We start from the raw sequence: 18681 nt of genomic DNA, 5'->3' as shown, positions 1-18681 counted from the left end.
GGAAGTACTTCGATTTCTCGACAACCTGTGATTTCGGGTCAATCTCCAAAAGTCTCGCCTGCAACCATCAGGCCACTTAGAATGGTTAGACATTCAGTGGCACCTTTCGAAGCACACGTTGTCTCTCCCTTCCAAAAAGGTAAGAGGAATAGCTTCCAAGATCAAGAATTTTCTCAAACACAAACGCATGTCCAGAAGAACCTTAGAAAGTATCATCGGCCTTCTCCAATTCACTTCAATAACAAAAATTCAAAGACATCAATCGAGTTTGGAGAAAGAGAGCTACAGTACCTTTAAGAGACAAGGTCTCGAAGATCCCCTCTGTCTTGAAAATGAGACTACGGCCATGGTCCGAACCGAAGAACCTCTCCAAATCGGTTCCTCTACAATTCCCACCTCCACAAGAGACATTCCATACAGCAGTGCCTCTTAAGTGGATGGGGGGATTACTCCGAACATCAGATGTTTCAGGGGTCTTGGTCACCCGCCATGAAACAGACCCATATCAATGTTCTCGAAGTCATGGCAGTGTTCTTGACCCTGAAGAGACTCTCTCCTCCGAGGTCGAGCTACATCAGAGTAGTGTCAGACAGCACAGACGTGGTACACTGCGTCAACAGGGGAGGATCCAAGTCACCCAACCTGAATCAGATCCTGGTCAATATCTTCGCCTGGCCAACAGAAAAGAACTGGATCCTGTCAGTAACTCACCAGCCAGGACGAAACCACTGGAGTCAGAATGGTCTCTGGACATAATTTAATTCCGGTGGATACTCAGGAACCATTAGAAGAAGGTTTACCTATTTCCCCCAGTGAATCTTCTAATGAGACTTTTACACAAACTACGCTCCTTACGGGGGGCAGTGGTTTTAGTACCACCTCACTGGCCAAGAACAGTTGGTTTCTTCTCAACCTCAAGTTGAAACTCCGTCCCTTCTGGATTCCGTTCCCCAAACTGACTCAAGTAATCCAAACTCACTGTGTCAGATTGCTCAAGGGTAGCCGAAACTCTGACTTTGTGGACTACAGGAAGGTTGCAGCTCGTAGAGACGCGAACATTGAACCGGAAATCGATCTCTTCATCGAATCAGACAAAAGGGACTCGACAATTCGCCAATATGATTCGGCCGTTAACAACTAGCAGATTCCCTAAGAGTTCAGACCATACTCGTATGTCTCCGAATATAGACATCTCTTTCTTGAGGTTCTTATTTGGCAAAGGCCTAACAGTTAGAACTTTAACCACCATCAAGTCAGATTTGGAGAAGATCTTCCTTGTTGGGTTTAACATTAACCTAGCTGATTCCTATTTCTCATCTATTCCAAAAACATGTGCTAAGCTTTGACCTTCGGTTTGGCCACAAAAGGACTCTGGTCTATGAACGGTGTCCTCAAAACTTGCGCCGGACACGGACAATGAACCCTGCTCTTATCACTCTTCTTAGGAAGACTTTATTTCTAATGGCTTTAGCCTCAGGTGATGGAATATCAGAACTAGCAGCTCTCTCACGAACCCGAAAAACATAGATTTCCTCCCTTCAGCCGAAGTACTCCTTTCTCCAGACAATGCTTTCCTAGCTAAAATATGAGGATCCGCAAAATAGGTGCTCCCCTCGAAAGATTATTCTTCTTCCCCAGGATCTTTTCTCTGTGTTCAGTCACTACTCTCAAGGCCTTTTTTAGCTAGAACTGCCACCCGCTCGTCTGGCCCCTTGGTTATCGGGGAACAAGGAGGTACTATTTCCATTCACGGCATCAGGCAACAAATCCTCTACTTCTTTAAACATACTAATCCGGAATCATTTCCCCAGGCTCATGATATACGGACAGTAGATACCTACATCAATTACTTCCAGAACAGGGACTTTGATGATTTTTAAACAAAAAATATATGGGTTGGAAATCCCTTATGGTTGTCTTACGCCACTATCTAAAGATTTTACAGGCCCTTAAATACCCGACGATGGCAGCGGGGAGCCTATTCCCTCTCTATTAATCTCTGCTTCTTCCTTTCTTCCATCTCTTCTCTTCTCCCTCCTACCCGCCACTCACACCACGTTGTCACTCTTCTGGGTAGTTCGTTAGCCCTATGATATTTGCCATGTTTAATTCCTATGGTTTAACTGTTATTGTAGTTACCGTTCCTTTAAGGTTTAGATATGCTTAGACATGTAAGGTTTGATGCCTTTTGCGATTTGACACTCAGTTGATTCCTTGTCGTCTTAGTTATTTAGCCTTACGCTCCCTATGTCATTTGGCTAGTTGGTAATTGGACGTTTCTTACATTATTATATTATATTATTGTCGTACATGGTGATTGTATTCTCCGCATTATGTTATTACTTTGTTAGGCTTGGAAGGCATTCTCTGGTACATTTTCACCGGCCGTCACAGATCGACCCAGAAAAGGGATTTTGACGAAGGAAAAATCTATTTCTGGGGAGAGACCTGTGACGCCCGGTGAAACCCTTCCCGGTTATTTTTGTACGGACCCACCCTTTCCTTGCCAAGCCATATGTTCTTGCAGAGGGATGACCTGGAGAGCGCGAGTAGTAGGTGTCGGTGGGGTAGCCCAACTGTATTCTCTAGGGCCTGTCACGGCCCTCCCCTTTGATGAAGGGATTATCTAAATGGAAGACAGCCTGTGAATAGTGGTTTACACACGCCCTTGTTAAATACACGACACCAACAAGGTGCTCGCGCGAGGGTTGTAACCCTGCATTCCATGCTTTTATCTTTCTCTAGTATATTTGGAAGATTTAAATTAGAAAAGTGTAAAGAAGGACCCTTTCCACCGGGCGTCACAGGTCTCTCCACAGAAATAGATTTTTCCTTCGTCAAAATCCCTTATTTACTAATATCTTCAATAGCAATGAAACCAGTATTATGGGACAAAAGTCTAGAAGAATACAAATGTCGGAGTTCTGTTACATCATCCTGGAAAGAGTGTGAAAGAAGCCTTAAGAAACAGTTGCTGAAACATAACAGCCCTGGTGGTTAAGAAACGTTCCATCATCGTTTGTCCCGAGAAAATAAATACCAGGGTCATTGGGTTGTTTTTTTTTTTTACAGTAATTGCCCAAATACTGTTGCCTTTATTGTTTCGTTCAGCAGAAGCAGCCATCTTTAATACTGTAATCCACTGCTTGGCCCATAAAAGGGATTTTGACGTAGGAAAAATCTATTTTAGGGCTCGAGCCATGTCGTCCTGATGGAAGTTCTTTCTGGCAACTTCTACAGTATAATATTTCTGCGATTGATATTACAAGAGAATTACCATTGGGTATCACAGGTTTCCAACCCCCGGAAACGACCATCCGAAGATATCGTGTATAATCAGGGACGTATCCTAAGATAACCTAAGATATCTGCACCCCAAATGGACCTTACCCAGTCTAATCCACTAAGGGGAGGGAAAGATAGGGAGCCGTTACACATCCCATCACCTTCGAGTGCCCCTATACATTCCTGCCTCTCATTCCTTCGTTCGCAGCTTTTGGCTACAGTCGGTTGATTTTGTGGGCGCTTTTTTCGCATTTTTTTTTTTTTTTTTGAAGAATTTAGAAATTACTTTAGTTTCTCCCTTTCATAGCTATGGTAATGTACAGTGAGATACTTGAGTGCAGGGGCTCCAGTATCAGGTCCTGGCAACCTACTGATCAACAATGTGTCCAAGTACAAAGAAGATTAGTTAAAATTCCATTCTCTCACCACTCTCTTAGAAATCGTATGAAGTGTTTTAAATCTTGGCCTATGATTGAACGTACATTTAGGCAAAGTATAAATTTATTTTGTGTGGTATTTAATTAAGGGATTTTGACGAAGGAAAAATCTATTTCTGGGCCAGGGACCTGTGTCGCCCAGTGAAATGCTCCTTAAAGCACCATTTCTAAGGTATAAATACTGCTAAATATACCCGAAAAAAATGTTGCATGGAATGCCAAGAATATACCCAGCTCGCTCACCCTTATAGGGTGTCGGTAAAATAACTGGGGCGTGTGAAACCACTACTTTTTTTAAGGAAACAAAGATTTTGTGGTTGCAAACTGATGAGTATCTGCAGGTTCACACAAACAAGACTTATTGTCTTACATTATTTTCTTCTTGATTTCAGGTACTTAGTGGAAGGAGCCACAGGGATTTTTACAGGCTCGCTCTACGACGACACATCCCTGAAAGTAAAAGGTAAGGGAGTTTCCTTTGCGTTTCCGATCTCTCGGTGGTTCAAACCGGCAACTTACATAGCCATGAGTTCAAACCCCAATCAGATCTGACAAAATCCATTGAAGCAACAACCTTGCCATCACTGTGAGCTAGAGGCATGGCAGTACATGCCAAGGCTAAACAATGCAGTACTCGTTTGACAATAAATTGGTTCCATTATCTGCTATGGTCTTTTAAATTGCTGTGTGGCTATCGACTAAACCCAAAGAGTAGCATAGAAACCAGAAGGATGGACTCTTTTGGTGCCACCCAATTCGAATAAGGGAAAAAATGTATAATGAAAAGAATCCGCAGCTATGTGGTATTCACTTTGTACAGGTCCTGAAAGGAATACAGTCATACAGGTTCCCTGTAGTTTGAATAGACCCTTGTGCGAGTCTTAGATTGTAACTTTGGCTTATGGGTTTGTCACAGAATTTGCCTGTGGAATGTCAAAGTTGAATTCGACCACCTCCTTGCCATCTGGGACTGTATCCCACACCTTGCTAGCTCTACCTTCGTACAATAAACACAGATTTTTTTTTTCTGTTATGGCTACAGCGGTGTAAATTAAATTTAACCGACAGATCAAATCTAGAGAATATTTATGCAATTATGATATTTTGATTATAAAATAAATTTTTGAATATACTTACCCGGTGAATATATAATAGCTGACGTCTCGGACGGCTCGACAGATACCAAAAACTCGCGAGCGATCGCCGTGAAGGTTGCGGGTGTGACCACCAGCGCCGACTATCGGCCAGATACCGCATATACTTGTCAAGTTCTCCAGTTCTTCTCAGTCCGCTGGGTCTCTATCGGGGAGGAAGGGAGGGCCTTTAATTTATATATTCACCGGGTAAGTATATTCAAAAATTTATTTTATAATCAAAATATCATTTTTAAATATTAAACTTAGCCGGTGAATATATAATAGCTGATTCACACCCATGGTGGTGGGTAGAGACCAGTATTAATGCAATAAAGGCGTATATGCTCATGAGTTTTTGACAATTATATCATAAAAAAACCCACTTAAATATACTGTAGGTACCTGGTAAGGAAGCTGACTCTGACGATTACTCTGCCTTATTAGTCCGCTTTCCTCACGAAGCCCAGCCATCCTCTCAGGATGCTGAAAGACTCCCAGGAGCTGTTATATCCAGGACGACCACCCATACAACAGGACCTCATCAATACCCTTAATCTGGGCGCTCTCAAGAAACGACATTTGACCACCCGCCAAATCAAAAAGGATGCGAAAGACTTCCTAGTCTTCCGTACAACCCAAGACCAGATTAAAAACATTTCATGAGAAGATTAAAAGGATATTGGGATTAAGGGAATGTAGTGGTAGAACCCTCACCCACTACTGCACTCGCTGCAACGAATGGACCCAGGGTGTAGCAGTCCTCATAAAGAGTCTGGACGTCTTTTAAGTAAAATGAAGCGAACACCGACTTGCTCCTCCAAAAGGTCGCGTCCATAATACTTCGCAGAGACCTGTTTTGCTTAAAAGCCACCGAAGTTGCTATCGCTCTCACTTCGCGCGTCTTGACCTTAAGTAAACAACGATCTTTCTCACTTAAATGAGAATGTGCCTCCCGGATTAAAAATCTAATAAAGTACGATAAGGCATTTTTAGACATGGGCAATGAGGGCTTCTTAACGGAGCACCATAAGGCCTCAGAACCACCTCGTAATGGTTTAGTACGAGCCAAATAAAACTTAAGAGCTCTAACTGGGCACAGTACTCTTTCAACCTCGTTGCCTTCGATTTCTGACAGGCAAGGTATATCAAAAGATTTAGGCCAAGGACGAGAAGGCAGTTCATTCTTGGCCAAAAAACCAAGTTGAAGCGAACATGTGGCTTTATCTGTAGAGAAGCCGATGTTCTTACTAAAGGCATGGATCTCACTGACCCTTTTAGCCGAAGCCAAACACACCAAAAAAAGCGTCTTGAGGGTGAGATCCTTCAGGGAGGCTGAATGCAATGGCTCAAACCTGTCGGACATTAGAAACCTTAGGACCACGTCTAAGTTCCAAGTAGGAGTTGACATACGACGCTCCTTAGAGGTCTCGAAGGACTTAAGGAGATCTTGGAGATCTTTATTATTTGACAGATCCAAGCCTCTATGTCTGAACACAGAAGCCAACATGCTCCTGTAGCCCTTAATAGTGGGAGCAGAGAGGGAGCGAACATTTCTCAGATGTAGGAGAAAGTCTGCAATTTGGGCTACAGAGGTACTGGAAGAGGAAATAGAGGATGACTTGCACCACTCTCTAAAGACCTCCCACTTCGACTGGTAGACCTTGATAGTAGATGATCTCTTAGCCCTCGCGATCGCTCTGGCTGCCTCCTTCGAAAATCCTCGAGCTCTCGAGAGTCTTTCGATAGTCTGAAGGCAGTCAGATGAAGCGCGGGGAGGCTTTGATGAAGACTCCTTACGTGGGGCTGCCGTAAGAGATCCATCCTTAAAGGTAGACTCCTTGGAACGTCTACCAGCCATTGAAGTACCTCTGTGAACCACTCTCTCGCAGGCCAGAGGGGAGCAACCAACGTCAACCTTGTCCCTTCGTGAGAGGCGAACTTCTGCAAAACCCTGTTGATGATCTTGAACGGCGGGAATGCGTAAGCGTCCATGTGAGACCAGTCCAGCAGAAAGGCATCTATGTGGGCCGCCTCTGGATCTGGGACTGGAGAGCAATAGGTCGGGAGCCTTTTGGTCAATGAGGTCGCAAAGAGGTCTATAATGGGCTGACCCCAAGTCATCCAAAGACTCTTGCACACATCCTTGTGGAGGGTCCATTCTGTGGGGATCACCTGACCTCTCCGACTGAGACAGTCCGCCAAGACGTTCAATTTTCCCTGGACGAACCTTGTCAACAGTGAGATGCCTCGATCTTTTGACCAGATGAGGAGGTCCCTTGCGATGACGAACAGTGTGTGGGAGTGAGTGCCTCCTTGCTTGGAGATGTACGCCAAGGCTGTGGTGTTGTCCGCATTCACTTCTACCACTTTGTTTCGGAGAAGACTCTCGAAACTCGTCAAGGCCAAGTGAACAGCCAACAGCTCCTTGCAGTTGATGTGAAGGCTCCTCTGATCCGACGTCCAAAGACCCGAACATTCCAGACCGTCCAGAGTCGCTCCCCAACCCAAATCCGACGCGTCTGAAAATAACACGTGGTTTGGGTTCTTGACCGCCAGGGACAGACCCTCTCGAAGACCTATGTTGCTGTCCCACCAGTTCAGGCACGTCTTTACTGGTTCGGAGATCGGGATTGAGACAGCTTCCAAAGTCTTGTTCTTGTCCCAATGGGAGTCTAGATGGAACTGGAGAGGGCGAAGGTGAAGTCTCCCTAGGGAGATAAATTGTTCCAGGGATGACAGCGTCCCTAGGAGGCTCATCCAACTTCTCACTGAGCAACGGTCTTTTCTCAGCATGAGGCGGACTTTGAGCAAGGTTTGATCTATCCTGGTGGCAGACAGAAGAGCCCGAAAAGCTAGACTGCGAATCTCCATCCCCAAATAGAGAATCGATTGGGAGGGAGTCAGCTGAGACTTCTCTAAGTTCACCAACAGTCCCAACTCCTTTGCAAGATCCAACGTCCATTGAAGGTCCTGCAGACAGCGATGACGGGACGACGCTTTGAGCAGCCACTCGTCCAAGTACAAGGAGGCTCGAATCCCCGATAAATGAAGAAATTTTGCCACATTTCTCATGAGCCTCGTAAAAACAAGAGGAGCAGGGCTGAGGCCGAAGCACAGTGCTCGGAATTGGTACACCACATTCCTGTATACAAACCTCAGATACGGTTGAGAATCCGGGTGTATAGGAATGTGGAAGTACGCATCCTGCAGGTCGAGAGAGAGACCATCCAGTCTCCCTCTCTGACCGCTGCTAGGACGGACTTCGTGGTCTCCATCGTAAATTTTGTTTTGACAACAAAAACGTTGAGCGCACTGACATCCAGCACCGGCCTCCAACCTCCTGTATGCTTTGGGACTAGGAAGAGACGGTTGTAAAATCCCGGTGATTGAAGGTCCGAGACTTTCACCACCGCTCCCTTCTCTAGCAACTGAGACACCTGCAGTTGTAGTGCCTGTCTCCTTGACTCCTCTCGATACCTGGGAGAGAGGTCTATAGGAACTTTTACCAAAGGAGGTCTCCGTACAAAAGGTATTTTGTACCCCTCCTTTAGCAACAACACAGACTCTTGGTCTGCACCCCTCTTCTCCCAGGCTTGCCAGAAGTTGTTCAGTCTGGCCCCTACCGCTGTCTGAGGACGTGGGCAGTCAGACTCTGCCACGGGAGGACTTGGATCCTCTCCTCTTGCCTCTTTTACTGTCGGCACGAGCGCCTCCCTTACTGGGGGCTCTGCCACGAAAGGGCGGGATAAACCTAGTTGCTGGAGTATCGAGCTTGGGTCTTACGACATAAGATGATGAAGGAGCAGCCTTGCGTGCCGACGTAGCCATCAGGTCGTGGGTATCCTTCTGCACCAGAGAAGCCGCAATATCCTTTATCAACTGCTGAGGAAACAAGGCAGATGACAACGGGGCAAAGAGAAGCTCTGACCTTTGGCAGGGAGTTACTCCTGCCGAAAGGAACGAGCAAAGAGTCTCCCTCTTCTTAAGGACTCCTGCCGTAAAGGTAGCGGCGAGCTCATTAGAGCCATCACGGATAGCTTTGTCCATGCAGGACATAATAAGCACGGATACATCACAGTCGGCCGAAGAGATCTTCCTACTCAAGGCTCCCAGCGACCAATCCAAGAAGTTAAAAACTTCGAAGGCCCTGTAAACCCCTTTGAGGAGATGATCAAGGTCCGAAGAGGACCAGTAAACTTTAGAGCGTCTCATGGCCAGGCGACGGGGAGAGTCTACGAGGCTTGAGAAGTCTCCCTGGGCAGAGGCAGGAACTCCCAAGCCGAGAACTTCTCCCGTGTCATACCAGACGCTCGCTCTAGAAGCCAGTTTAAAAGGGGGGAAAGCAAAGGCTGTCTTCCCCAAACTCCTCCTGGTGATCAACCAATCGCCAGTAAACGCAAAGCTCTCTTAGAAGAGCGAGAGAGCACTAGCTTAGTAAACGACGGTGTCGAAGTAGCTAGGCCTAGCGTAAACTCTGACGGAGGCGAACGAGGAGCAGCAGTTACAAAATGGTCAGGAAACAGTTCCTTAAAAATCAGCATGATCTTTTTAAAATCCAGAGAGGGCTGAGCAGCTTTAGGCTCCTCTCCGTCCGACAAAGTCCCCAAAGGAATATCAGTTGGAAGGGGATCAGCGACTTCCTCATCCGACGGAACTTCGTCCGACAACTGCCGAGTCTCATGAAAAGGAGAGACCTGCCGAGGAGGCAACGCTTGACAGGCAATGTCAACAAGCAAAGGAGCAGCAGTAGCAGAAGAGGAAGCGACGTCACGCCGCTGCTGAAAGGACTGAAATCCCTGTGACTGACCAACAACAACAGCTGAAGTTGATTGACGCTCGACGTCACGTCGGAACTGCATTGACTGCATAGTCTGAGCAGGCAAAACAACCTCCGACTGCGGTGACTGACGCTCAACGTCACGTCGAGGCAACAGAGCCGGTCGGCGAACGTCAGTGCGGGGCTGCGGCGGCAGCAGCTGAACGTCAGTACGAGACTGCAGCAAGGGGGGATCCATGTCACGTGACTGACGTGAAAGACTACTGACATCGCGTTTCAAAGTACTAGAAACGTCAGCACTAACGTCAAACGGACGAGTGAAAACTCGTTTGGGCGGCTGACGGCCAGAGTCACGTTCAGCGCACTGGCGACTCGAAAGCAAAGGATCATCGCGAACCTGCTCAAAGTCATACTCTTCCATAAGGGAGGCAAGCTTAGACTGCATGTCCCGCAGGACCACCCACTTCGGATCAACGGGAGTCGGAACGGGCCGTGACGTCGGTAACGTCTGCGTTGGCAAAACATTGCCTCTACCGTGACCCTCGGACCCCGTGTTACGCTTGCGCTTAATAGGCGAACAGTCATCCGACGACTGTAAAATGTCAGAGCTGTCCCAATGGCTACAGCCAGGACGCTGGACCTGTCCTGAAGGGACTGACTTTCGCTTCAAGGGTCTAGAAACCTTGCGCCAAGGTTTCTTGTGCGATAAGTCTTTGGAGGACGAGGAGAACACAGTCTCACCCGTCTCATGGTAAGGGCGATCTTGACGAGAAACGTCCGATACCAAAGAGGGAACGTCTGTACGTTGGTTAACGCCTCTCGTCCCCTTAAGTCCTACGACATTACTTCTCCCTGGTGCAGGGGAGCCTGAAAGAGGTCTCGGACTAGGGGAGCGACAAGCACGAACAGACGAACCCTCGGTCGCAACACTAAACACACTTTGCGCACTTATCACTTTATCACTACAATTTTCTGTTTTACCACTCTGACACTTCAACAACTTAACATCTGACATGAGTTGGTTACGGTCCGATGCTAAGGACTCAACTTTTTCGCCTAAAGCTTGAATCGCTAGAAACATATCCCGCATGGACGGTTCATGAGTGCTAGTAGGGGGTTCAGGAACAACTACTACAGGGGAAGGATTAGGTTCAGGGGCATGGGAGGAGGAAAATTCCAAAGATCTAGAGGAGCTTCTCCTCACCCTATCTCTCTCCAGCTTACAAGTATATTTGTCATACTCAAGCCAGTCGAATTCCGACAAGACCACGCACTCATCACACCGATCTCCTAATTGGCAGGATTTACCCCCGGCAATTAGAACAAACGGTATGTGGGTCGATAGAGGCCTTGGGAAGACGTTTGTTGCAATCCCTCGCACACTTGCGATATTTAGGTTCAGGGATAGGAGAAGGGTCAGCCATATTGAACAATCAGAGAAAATCCAAGTCAAAACCAAAGTTATCAACAATAAACACCAGCCAAAAAAAGGGTTTCAAGAGTTTAATTGAAGAAAAAACACCCGTCACAGCGAAAGCCAATAAACAACCAAAATAAAGTACTTCACCAAATAGGTAGAAAACTCAAGGTCATAAGCGAGCGGAACCAACTTGTCGACAAGACCGACAGAGAAGAACTGAAGAACTTGACAAGTATATGCGGTATCTGGCCGATAGTCGGCGCTGGTGGTCACACCCGCAACCTTCATGGCGATCTCTCGCGAGTTTTTGGTATCTGTCGAGCCGTCCGAGACGTCAGCTATTATATATTCACCGGCTAAGTTTAATATTTAAAATTGGATTTTGTAATGCAGCCAATGTCTTCCAGGTACTAAAATTCCTGACCTCACGACAAAGAACAGAAGGCCATGATACCTTCACGTAAGAAATCAATAACTCGCCACAGTTTCAGATTAACCCTCCTCCGTTTTCTTTGCAGGAATGTATGGCGAGGGGATTGTGTATGATTCTGGCATGACTATACTGCAGAAGAGCCATGGATACACGACTGTAAAGGCTATGAGGCTTCCCCACAAAGACAGGGTTAGTACCGGACTTCGTAATGTTTCTAGCTGTCGAGATTCTGCTGATGGCTTCAATAAAAATTCTAATCTAATTTCAAGTGTCTATTAAACATATAATTTCTTAACATGGCTATAGAGAATACAAGGATTTAGCTTCAAAATGACCAAGAATTATCTTCTTACCATAAAAAATAAATTCTCAGTGAGGGATAAGAGATAGACAAGGATTAAGGCTCAACAGTACATGGTACTCAAGAAGTTTTATTCCCGCTGAGACCAGATTTTGGAATGATCTTCCTAACCTGGCAGTTACATCGGTGAGACTTCAGAAGTTCAAACTTGCAGCTAATGTTTTTGTGTTGAACAGGCTGACATAGGTTTGTCTTCATAGTTTATATAAATTAGAGCTACTTTTAAATAGTTACTGACCCTAAGATATTTCATATATTTTATTCATTACATCTCATATAGTTCATTTTTCCCTGCTGGAGCCCTTGGCCTTATTGCATCCTCCTTTTATAACTAGGGTTTCAGCTAGCTAGTAATGATAATAATTTAACTGACAACCTTATTCAAACAACTTTCTCTTCAACAAACACTGAATCTCACCTATCAAAGCTTTCTCGCAGTTGCTATAAACGTTTTCCAATCTTCTTAAAGCTTTCTCGTAGTTGCTATAAACGTTTTCCAATCTTAATAAAGCTTTCTTGTAGTTGCAATAAACGTTTTCCAATCTTCTTAAAGCTTTCTCATAGTTGCCATAAACGTTTTCCAATCTTTATAAAGCTTTCTTGTAGTTACCATAAATGTTTTCCAAGCTTCTTAAAGCTTTCTCATAGTTACCATAAACATTTTCCAATCTTTGTAAAGCTTTCTCGTAGTTGCCATAAACGTTTCCCAATCTTTGTAAAGCTTTCTCGTAGTTGCCATAAACGTTTCCCAATCTTTGTAAAGCTTTCTTGTAGTTGCCATAAATGTTTTCCAATCTTTGTAAAGCGTCAAATCTTCCTATTCTGTTCCAGTTACCTCTCACCCACATGAAAGAGCTGCATCACTAGGGAGTCATCGTCATAAGTAACCCGTTCAAGGCGATGATTTTTCACCGCCATTTGGACACTGGCGGACACACGGGGCATGCCCCGGAGGATCAATTCCTCGGAGAAGGTTGGTCCTCTCCTTTTTCAAGTAAATCGGCAATTTTTTTATAAGATTTGAGTAAGAACGTGTTTCTTGAACTCTCATGAAGAACGTATTTCTTAAAATCTTTATATTTTGAGCAAGAACGTGTTTAGTAAATGAAAGTTGCTGACCAATTTCAAGTGGTGCTAAATAAATTGACCTGTTTCAGCTGATAAATTCATCAAATTCTGATGATAATTACATAATCATTCATCTGCTTGATGCCCTAGGCTATTATGTATTCACTTTGGTTGTTTATGGTCCAAGGCTCTTATATTCTAATTTGGCTAGTTAGAGTCCTAGGTTATTATGCATTCATTTGGCTGGTTACGATCCTAGGCTATTACAGTGGAATTTTAACGGTAGTAGGACATGATGCCGAACGGACAGAAAGACAAGAGGGCGAACGGACAGGAGGTCGAACATACATGAAGCCGAATGAAAAGGATAAAGAATGTCTAATTTAGTTTCATGATGCATTTAGTTTTACGAGCTATTTGCAAAAGAAAAAAGACAATGAAAATAAAGAGAACTCAAAATGATTGGGACAGATAATTAAATAATAAGTGATGCTAAGGTCAGACCTTTCGGCCATTTCTGAAAGTAGTCAGGAAGGAGATCCACCAGCTGCTACTCTGCTCCAAGTCGCTGTCACGTTGCTCAATGGCATGACAGGCATTTACCTGCTTGTTGCAGCTGGTGGTGGAAGGAACTGGTGACTTCAGCGTCACCTATTTCCATTTTTGATCCTGCCACATGTCTTGAATTGGCCAGGATGGGATTGAGGAGAGTAGAGCGTTTGCCAAACCGTGCTTCGAGAAAGTAGTAGTGTGATGTGCAGCTCTGGTTGAAAAATAGAGGCAACAAAAGTGCGGCTGTATTCCTTTCAGCCTAAGTCAAAAGCAAGTGTCTTCCTGACTATTGGTAGTCAACTACTGTACTTCGCTAGGCTTTGGTGGCTAATTGAGCTTCACCAAAGTCATACTTTTATTCAAAGGAAAATTTGTCTTCGTGTTAGAACAAATTAATATTAAATACATCTACTACAAACATCGGAAACAATATTCCTGTAACTGATCACAAAGTAAATTTGTCCAACACCTTTATAAAAGGAAACAAATTATTAATCATTCTAAAACACATCAATATTTCAAGACCGGTACTCACGACATACGTCCGGTGAAAGGTCCACTAGCCAAACGAAGGGAGACTGTTTGTAGCCTAAGTTTCTCAATGGCTGTCTATGTGTCGTGCAAATCCTGTAAGACAAAAAACGATTGTACTACAACTCGACGTTACAAAAGTCACCATGGTTCAATAAAATGAAAATGAAGATATTTTTGCATAAAATAAAATCCTCTATCTTTATATCTAAAATTTCTGAGGACAAATGATAACCGAGACATAGAAAGATGAGAGGAGGATGAGTAACAAAAACTGATGTAGATAAGAGAAGATTCTCACATCTGTGGTTTAGAAACTGTACACATAAACAGGTTTAGATCTTAGACTTTCAGTGTTGTACAAACTAGTTACCAAGTAGTAATAGTAATAATCAAATCACAAGGTAGAAATGAAATTTAACATGATACACACTGTATTTATAACAAATAGGTATCCTTGATAAAAGAAAAGTAGCTGATGTAAAATATATGACAAATTCAGAAGTAATTTGTATTTTTCAATATTAAACTTAGCCGGTGATCATATAAGCTGCAGCTCTGCTGCCCGACAGAAAAACCTACGGTCAAAATACGCCAGCGATCGCTATGCAGGTAGGGGGTGTACATCAACAGCGCCATCTGTCGAACAGGTACTCAAGTACTCCATGTAAACACAGAATCAATTTTCTCTCTGTCGTGCCACCGGCAAGACCTACTAAATTCGCTGTTGCTTACTGGATTGGTTTTCACAGATTTTGGTGAAGTACACATTTCTAGTTATTAGCTTTCGCTTTGCAGAGGTTATCTTCAATACATCCTTGCATTCTTTTATTGATTTTTGGATTATTTGTTGACGACTTGGATAGATTTTGAATTCCCCTATGACTAATTCAAGATGGCTGACCCTTCTCAAGTCCCTAAATACAGAAAGTGTAGTGCTAGGGACTGTTCAAGGCGTCTTCCGAAGGCCTCTATCGATCCGCACACCGTTTGTTCCAATTGTCGGGGTAAAACCTGTCAATTGGAAGATCGATGTGAGGAATGCGTTGGGCTTTCGGAATTCGATTTTCTCGAATTCCTGAAATATTCACGTAGGCTAGAGAGAGATAGAGTCAGGAGAAGTTCATCTCGCTCCGTTGATATTTCCTCTCCCCATGCCCCACAACCTATTCCTGCCCCTGTAGTGGTTGCTCCTGATCCCCCTTCTAGCACTCAACAACCTTCGATGGCAGAGATGATGCGTGCCATCCAGGCTCTGGGTGAGAGAGTCGAGTCATTGGCGAGTGACCGTAACCAACTCATGGCAGACGTCAAGGAGTTGAAGGGTAAGAGTGCAGTGGGTAGTGACAAAGTGAGTGGTAGTGTTGTGGAAAGTGTTAGTGTTGCGCTTGAGGGTGCGTCTGTTCGTGCCTGTCGTCCTCCCAGTCCGGGACCTCTTGCAAGCTCCCAAGCCCAGGGGAGAAGCAATGTCGTACGACCAAAGGGTTCGACAGGCTTTAATCAGCGGACAGACGTTCCCTCCGTGGTTTCGGACGTATCTTACCAAGATCGCCCCACCCACAAGAAGACGAGAGAGCCCATTTATTCCTCGTCTGCGGAAGATGTTTCTCGGAAGAAACAATGGACCAAGGTCTCACGGCCTCTTAAACGCAAGTCGGTCCCTTCCGCGCAAGTCCAACGGCCCAGTTGTAGCCACTGGGTCAGTTCGGACTCGCTGCAGTCTTCCGATGACTGCACACCTCCTAAGAGAGGCAAAGCAGTACCGCAACAGGCAGTAACACCGTCTGTTGCCGCACCTGCTACTGTAGACCCTAAGTGGTCTTTGCTGCAGACCATGCAGACGCAGTTAACATCTTTAATGCAGGACTTTCGAGCGGAGAAGGTTGACGCTGCACCCGTTAGCCTACAACCATCCACGGTTGTGCGTCCAGTGGACGCTGAGGCTACCTTCTCCCGCACTCCAGCTGTGAGAGTCCCGCCACCCATGCGCAGTGTACCCTGCCAGCCGCATGTTGACGTTCAGCGACGCACGGAACCCTCCGTTGACGTTCGCGAGTTACAACAACAACCTAAGTTGTTTTGTTTTGACGCGGTGCGTCAACTTCCGCAACCCAGTGTGGTTACCACCACTCGCCCACAGCAGACTACACAGTCAGGAGTAGACGCTTTGCGCCCCCGCGCTGCTATGGTTGTTGCCAGCTCACAGACTGGCCAACAGTTCCATGACGTTGCGTCCAGTGCAGTCACGCATGCACCCGTGCTGCCGGACTCAGCTGACCAGCCAATTCCTACTCCTTTGCCGCTTCCTCCTCAGTATTCAGACGATGGACTCTCTGATGATGACGACGCTGCACACCTTGACGACCCGCACACGGACATCGACGAACCCAAGACCACGCCTCCCTCCTTGGACTTTAGAAAAGTTCTTGCACTGTTCAAGGAGATGTATCCTGATCAGTTTGTTTCTGCAGCCCCACGCTCTCCTCCATCTGAGTTCGCTTTAGGCACGCAGTCATCCGCGCCTGCCTTTACGAAGCTCGTCCTCGCCCGCTCGTCCAAGAGAGCTTTAAGTGTGTTGGGAGATTGGATGCAGTCCAAAAAGCACCTTGGGAAGACAGCATTCTTGTTTCCCCCTGCGAAACTCGCTTCCAGATCGAGCGTCTGGTATGCCACGGGAGAAGTTCTCGGCTTGGGAGTTCCTGCCTCTGCCCAGGGCGACTTCTCAGGTCTAGTAGACTCTCCCCGCAGGCTAGCCATGAGACGCTCCAAGATTTGTTGGAGTCCTTCAGACTTAGACCATCTGATGAAAGGAGTGTTCAGAGCCTTCGAGGTTTTTAACTTTTTGGATTGGTGTTTGGGAGCGTTGAGCAGGAAGACCTCCCCTTCTGACAAGGAAACTTCCATGCTCATTATGTCCTGCATGGACAAGGCCATACGGGATGGTTCCAGTGAGCTTGCGGCTTCGTTCGTTTCCGGGGTCCTCAAGAAACGGGAAAACCTTTGCTCCTTCTTGTCAGCTGGAGTAACACAATGTCAGAGATCGGAACTTATGTTTGCTCCTCTCTCAAAGTGCCTTTTCCCAGAGGAGTTGATCAAGGAGATTGCTGCCTCCTTGATTCAAAAAGACACGCATGACCTGGTTGCGTCATCTGCCCGCAAAGCCACCCCTTTGCCTACCGTGTCTAGACCCAGGATGGATACTCCAGCGTCAAGATTTATTCCGCCCTTTCGTGGCAGAGCCTCCAGCAGAGGAGGTGCTCGTGCCGAAGGTAAACGTGGGAGTAAGAAGAAAGGTACCAAGTCCTTTAGAGGCAGAGTCTGACTGCCACCTTCTTCAGACAGCAGTGGGAGCCAGACTCAAGAACTACTGGTAGTCCTGGGAGAACAGAGGCGCAGATGCACAATCTGTGAAGTTGCTCAGAGAAGGGTACAAGATCCCGTTCTTGCGCAAGCCCCCTCTAGCAACGACTCCCATCGACCTCTCTCCCAGGTACAGAGAGGAGGACAAGAGACTAGCTTTGAAGCAAGAGGTGTCTCTCTTACTAGAAAAGGGAGCGGTAGTCAAAGTCCGGGACCATCAATCCCCGGGCTTCTACAACCGTCTCTTCTTAGTGGTAAAGAAGACAGGAGGGTGGAGACCGGTGCTAGACGTCAGTGCTCTGAATGTCTTTGTCATAAAGCAGACGTTCGCCATGGAGACGACAAAGTCTGTTCTAGCAGCGGTCAGGAAGGAAGACTGGATGGTCTCTTTAGACCTCAAGGACGCTTACTTTCACGTCCCCATCCACCCAGATTCCCAACCTTTTCTAAGGTTCGTTTACGGGAAGGTTGTCTACCAATTTCAAGCCCTGTGCTTTGGCCTAAGCACGGCGCCTCTTGTCTTTACGAAACTGATGAGGAATATTGCCAAATTCCTGCATTTAGCAGACATCAGAGCCTCCCTCTATTTGGACGACTGGCTTCTAAGAGCTTCGTCCAGTCGTCGCTGTCTGGAGAATCTAAAGTGGACTCTAGATCTGACCAAGGAATTGGGTCTCCTGGTCAATATGGAAAAGTCCCAACTGGTCCCATCCCAAACTATAGTGTACCTAGGGATGGAGATTCACAGTCAAGCTTTTCGGGCTTTTCCGTCGGCCCCCAGAATAAGTCAAGCCCAAGGATGCATCCAGAACATGCTAAAGAAGGACCGATGTTCAGTCAGACAGTGGATGAGTCTGATAGGGACGCTTTCATCACTGGACCAGTTCATTGCGTTAGGGAGACTGCACCTCCGTCCCCTTCAATTTCACCTAGCTGTTCACTGGAGAAAGGACAAGACGCTAGAAGCGGTCTCGATCCCCATTTCCGAGAAGATGAAGTCATCACTGTCTTGGTGGAAGGACAACATCTACCTCAGAGAGGGTCTGCCCCTGGCTGTTCAGACCCCCAACCACGTTATCTTCTCGGACGCATCGGACACGGGCTGGGGTGCGACATTAGACGGTCGGGAATGCTCGGGCACTTGGAACTCGGATCAAAGAACGTTACATATCAACTGCAAGGAGCTACTGGCAGTTCATCTGGCCTTGAAAAGCTTCAAGTCCCTCCTTCTAGGCAAGGTGGTGGAGGTGAACTCAGACAACACCACGGCCTTGGCGTACATCTCCAAGCAAAGAGGGACCCATTCTATGATGTTGTACGA

General features: G+C 46.1%; 1 pseudogene; it reads right to left on the bottom strand.

The window, feature by feature from the left end:
* Positions 1 to 18681, bottom strand: part of LOC137626721 (putative nuclease HARBI1) — an 81607-nt pseudogene that overhangs the window by 47397 nt on the left and 15529 nt on the right.

This window comes from Palaemon carinicauda, chromosome 34 (assembly GCF_036898095.1).
Source record: "Palaemon carinicauda isolate YSFRI2023 chromosome 34, ASM3689809v2, whole genome shotgun sequence".
Lineage (NCBI taxonomy): Eukaryota > Metazoa > Arthropoda > Malacostraca > Decapoda > Palaemonidae > Palaemon > Palaemon carinicauda.
The sequence above is the reverse complement of the archived record's forward strand: the minus strand, read 5'-3'. Positions and strand labels throughout refer to the sequence as shown.